General features: G+C 42.3%; 1 pseudogene; it reads left to right on the top strand.

Annotated features, from left to right (window-relative positions):
- The first annotated feature begins 4,252 nt into the window (after window positions 1–4,252).
- LOC122747229 lies at window positions 4,253–4,950 on the top strand (annotated as a pseudogene).
- Window positions 4,951–5,607: the final 657 nt, after the last annotated feature.

The raw sequence follows: 5,607 nt of genomic DNA, 5'->3' as shown, positions 1-5,607 counted from the left end.
TTGGGGGTTCAATATTTTATTAGTTTCCAGTTACATATAAGGATGGTTTCCAACATTTGTTTTCATAGGATTTTCAGTTCCGAATTTTTCTCCTACCCCCCTCTTTTCTCCCCAGGACAGAAAACAATCTAATATAGGTTATATATGTGCAATCACATTAAACATTTCTGCACCAGTTGTACTATGACAGAAGACTCGGGGCACAAGGGAAATAATGCACAAAAAGAATAATAATAAAAGATAACAGGCCCAAAGTAGAAACAGTATGGTTCAATCTGCATTCCTAAACCCCAGTTCTTTTTTTCTGTATGTTGAGAACAATTTATATTATGAAGTTCTTTGAAATTGTTTTGCACCATTGCATTGTTAAAAAGAGCCAAGTCTATCATCATTGTTCATCACACAATAATGTTGTTACTGTATATAATGTTCTCCTGGTTCTGCTCCGCTCAGTCAGCATCAGTTCATGTAAGTCCTTCCAGGTCTTTCCAAACTCCCCCTGCTCCTCATTACTTTTCACATTGATTTTTTAAAACTTTGTGCTCCAAATTCTCTTCTTCCCTCCTTCTTCATCCCTCCCTATGAAATCCAGCGATTCAATATAAGTCATACATGTGCAGTTATGCAAAATATCTTCTCATTAGTCAGGCTGTGAAAGAAAATAGACAAAATATCTTTAGAAAAAGGAGCTAAAAAAGAAAATAATACTTAAATCTGTATTCAGGTACTATCAGTTCTATCTCTGTTAATGGTTTGCATTTTTCATATGTCCTTCTGATAGCATCCTGCTCATCATTTCTTTCACAGTTACTATTGTTAACTGTATTACCCTCCATCTTAATCCCTGGCCTTTATATTTACTCTGTAATCTTTCTTCCTTCATCCTATCCCTCCTTGAAAGTGTTTTGCTTCCTTCTTCCCCCTCCCCCAATCTGCTCTTCCTTCCATTGCCTCTTCTCCCCCCTCATCACCACCCCCTCCCACTTTCACACAGGGCAAGATATATTACTATCTCCTCTTGAGTGTGTAAATTATTCCCTCTTTGGACCAATTCTGATGAGAGTGAGGCTCACTCACTCACTCACCCACTCCTTCCCTATCTTACCCTCTACTCCATAAGCTTCTTTTTATATCTTTTATGTGAACTACTTTTCCCCAATCTGCCTTTCCCTTCCCCTTTCTTCGAATGTATTCCTTTTACCGCTTAACTTTTTTTGGAAAATGTTATCAATGGGTCAGCTAGGTAACACAGTGAACAAAGCACCAGTCCTGGACCCAGGAGGGCCCAAGCCTACAACCAGCCTCAGACAAAAGCCACCCCACCCTGCCTACTCCACAAAAAAAAAGGATAAACAAACAAAATTCTTTACAGATATCATCCCTTCTTATTCAATTCACATCTGTGCCCTCTAAGTGTATTACTTTCAGTTGCCTTAATACTGGGAAAGCTCTTATGAATTAGGAGTATTATCTTCCCATGTAGGCATGCAAACATTTTAATCTTTTAATATCCCTAATAATTTCTTTTTCCTATTTACCTTTTTATGCTACTCTAGGGTCTTGTATTTGAAAGTCAAATTTTCTATTCAGTTCAGGGCTTTTCCTAACAAATGCTTTAAAGTCCTCTTTTTCATTAAAGTCCCATTTTTCTCCTGAAAGATTATAATCAGTTTTGCTTGGTATGTGATTCTTGGTTGCAGTCCTAGTTCCTTTGCCCTCTGGAATATCATATTCCATGCTCTCCGGTCTTTTAATGTAGTGCTGCTAGATCTTGTTTTATCCTTACTACAGCTCTACAGTATTTGAATTCCTTTTTTGTAGCTGCTTGCAATACTTTCTCCTTGACCTAGGAGCTCTGGAATTTGGCTATATTATTCCTGGAGGTTTTCCTTTTGGGATCTATTTCAGGAGGTGGTGGGTGCATTCTTTCAGTTTCTATTTTACCTTCTTTTAGAATATCGGGGCAATTTTCCCTGACAATCTCTTGGAGGATGGTGTCTAAGATCTTATTTTAGTCATGGTTTTCAGGGTGTCCAGTGATTTTCAAATTATCTCTCCTGGCTCTGTTTTCCTGGTCAGCAGTTTTTCCGAGGAGATATTTCATATTGCCCTCTATTTTATTTTAATTCAGTTGGATTTGCTTTACTGTGTCTTGGTTTCTCATAAAGTCGTTAGCTTCCATTTGTTCAATCCTAATTCTTAGGCAATTATTTTCTTGAGGGAGCTTTTCTATTTCCTTTCCCATTTGGCTTTTCAAGCTGTTATCTTTTTTGTCATGACTGTCCTGCATTGCTCTCATTTCTCTTTCCATTCTTTCCTCTATCTCTCTAAATCTTCCTTCTATCTCTTCTACTTTCTTTTCAAAGTCCCTTTTGAGTGTTTCTATGGCCTGAGACCAATTCATATTTTTTTTTGGAAGCTTTGGATGGTGGAGCTTTGACTTTGTTATTATCTTCTTCTTTTGAGGGTGTATTGTGGTCTACTTTTCCCCCAAAGAAGTTTTCAATAATCTGCTGCTTTTTCTGCCTGCTCATCTTGAATGCCTATTGCTTGGCTTTTAACTGCTTCTTAAAGTGTAGTACTGCTTCCAGGATACACTGTTTGTGTTACAGCATGGTCCAGAGATTGACTGGGCTTCTTCTCAGCCTGCCTGGACTGTGAGTAACCACAGCCGCTTTCTCTTTGACCAGGAAACAGAAGTCTGATTGAACTCTGATTCTCTATAGTCAGAAGTTTGATGTGACTGTGTCCCTCCCCAACTGGGTCACCAACACTTGATTCAGCCCACTGGTTCACAACCAGGGCACTTCACCCCAACTCTAGCAGAGACTGCCTCCACTTCAGCCAGGCCTACTGCTGAACTCCCTCACCAGTCTGTGATCTGAGCCTCAGAAGAAGCTGCTGCTGGTGCTGAAGACTCTGAAGTGTACTAGAGGCACTATTTGTTCCTGGCTGTGTCCAGACCGCATGCTAAGCTGCCCAGCCTGATCAGCAGGTGATCACAATTGCCCTCTTTTGCTTCAAAATATTCTCACTCTGTTCTTATGTGCATTAGGCTGCTCTATTTTTTTCACTGCATTATTTGGGAGTGATTGGATGGGTTTAACTGGAGCTTGTAGGAGTCACAGTTTTTCCTCCACAATCTTGACTCCGCCCCCAATGATTTTATTTTAAAGAAGAAACTGTATTTTTTAAAAAAATTTTCTACTACTAAGTAAGGGTCAATAAAGAGAAGAGTGAATAAAGAGCTTGTTTTATTTTGCTTGTACAACATAGGGTTTCTCCAAATGACACTTTGTATAAAAGGGAAAAGTTGTCTAAATTCAGGCTTCACAGTTTCATAAGTTGTTGGTTCTCTAACTGGTTCACTATCTTTTTTCACCAAACTCTCTCCTCTTCCTAAATTCTATGCTAATATTGAAGGTACCACCATGCTTCCAGTTTCCTGGGCTTCTAACTTATTTATCATCTTTAATATATCTCTCACTCCACATAACCCATCAGCTGCCAAGGCCTATGGATTTTATCATCATAACATCTCTCATATATTCTCCCTTCTCTCTTTTGATAATGCCATTACTCTGGTGGATTCCCTTATTACTGATACCTAGACTGTTGTCATAGCTTTTTGGTGAGTCTCCCTGCCAATATATCCTCCCCACAGGCAGCAAAATAATCTTCATAAAGTTCATATCTGACCATGTCATCCTTCCTTATCAAACTCTAATGGTATCCTCCTGTTAGATGTTCAAAGTCCTTCATAACCTCTTCCTTCCCTATCTTTCCAATTTTCTTATACCTTATATTTAATCATATACTCTCTGAACCTTTGATGCTGGAATCCTTAATGTTACTCAAACAAGATATTTTATCCATCTTCTCACTCTGGGCTATTTCTCTGACTGTCCCATACTTGTGAAATGCTCTCGCTTGTCATCTCCTCCTTTGAACTTTCCTGTCTTCCTTCATTTTCCATCTAAAATCCCACCTTATAGAAGAAGTGTTTCCCAATCTCCCTCACTCTCCATTGGTGATTTCCAATTTATTCCATATGTAGCCTATTTGCTTGTGGTTGTTGGCGAGTTGCCTCTCCTATCAGTTTGTGAACTCCTTGAAAGAAAGCACTGTGTTGATCTTGGGAGCAGTGTGGGTGGAGACAGAGCCTCACACTGACTGACTGACTGACTGACAGACTGGCTCTGGCAGCACCTGGTCAGTTCTAGCCATGGGCAGAAGAGAGTGAATTACCACCATGATTGGAGGGCTTTTCATCTATAACCACAAGGGGGAGGGGCCGAGATGACATCGGGAGGAACGAACTGGATGCCCTCGAAGTCAATGTGATACACACCCGGCATTAGGTGCATTCCCCATCACAAGCATTACCTGCACCAGCTTCTTCCATGTCCAGTGCTCCAACATCTGGCTGGCAGCTGTCACTAAGCAAAATTTCAAAGTTGCTATGGCCTTCAAATTCTTCTATAAAGTGTGTGATGTCATGGCCACCTACTTTGGCAAGATGAGTGAGGAGAAGATCAAGAACAACTTCTTGTTCATCTAAGAGCTGTTGGATGAGATTCTGGCTATACACAGAACTCAGAGATGGGAGCTCTGAAAACCTTCATCATTCAGCAGGGCATTAAGAGCCAGCATCTGACGAAGGAAGAACAGTCTCAGATCACCAGCCAGGTGACAGTGTAGAGAAGTTGGCAGCATGAGGACATCACATATATTCATAATGAGCCCTTCCTCGATGTATTTGAGAGTATCAACCTGCTCAACATCTTCTCAAGGGCAGAGCACTCACATGTCTGGCCAGGTGGTGATGAAGAGCTGACAGGCATGCCGAAATACAAGTTTGGCATGAATGACAAGATAGTCATTGAGAAGCAGGGCCAGGGCACAGCTGATGAGACTGGCATCATATGGAAGATCAAGTGCATGTTGTGAATGAAGGAATCACAGATTAGTGTGGAGATTGAGCTGCTACCTACCAACGATGAGAAGTGGGCCAGGCCTCCTATCTCCATGAACTTTGAGGTACTGTTTGTACCCTCTGGCCTGAAGGTACCATACTTAAAGGTGTTTGAACCCAAGATGAACTATAGCGACAACAATGTCATCAAATGGGTGCTCTACATTGGCCACAGTGGCATCTACGAAACCACTGCTAGCCACTGGGCACAGTCTCCTGAATCTTCACCGACCTGGGTGTCCCCTGGGGAGGAACCACGTTGGGCCACCTGCTCCATCTCCTCCCTGTTGGTCTCTCCTCTTCCCTGAATCATTGCACATCCCCTGCACAAGCCCCAAGACTAGGTCTGGACCGACCCTACCAAGAAGAGCATCAACACAGTGGCCCCTTGGGACCGCTGGGCCCTCAGGGCCCCTGACAGTCCTCCAACCCCCATTTTGTCCAGCCCAGCCCAGCTCTGGGCTCTGTTTGAGTTTTGTAACCAAACCCGGGCTGGGGTCTCTTGGGTGGCAGTACTTCTGACCCTCTCCGAGGGGTGAGGGTGGGGAGGGTACAGGCAGCCAGAGCCCCTAGCTTCTGCAACTCCCTGAAAGGCCAGTAACTGCCTCCCATACCCTCCTTCCCCCTCAGCA

The sequence above is a fragment of the Dromiciops gliroides genome, chromosome 3 (genome assembly GCF_019393635.1).
Source record: "Dromiciops gliroides isolate mDroGli1 chromosome 3, mDroGli1.pri, whole genome shotgun sequence".
NCBI lineage: Eukaryota > Metazoa > Chordata > Mammalia > Microbiotheria > Microbiotheriidae > Dromiciops > Dromiciops gliroides.
The sequence above is the reverse complement of the archived record's forward strand: the minus strand, read 5'-3'. Positions and strand labels throughout refer to the sequence as shown.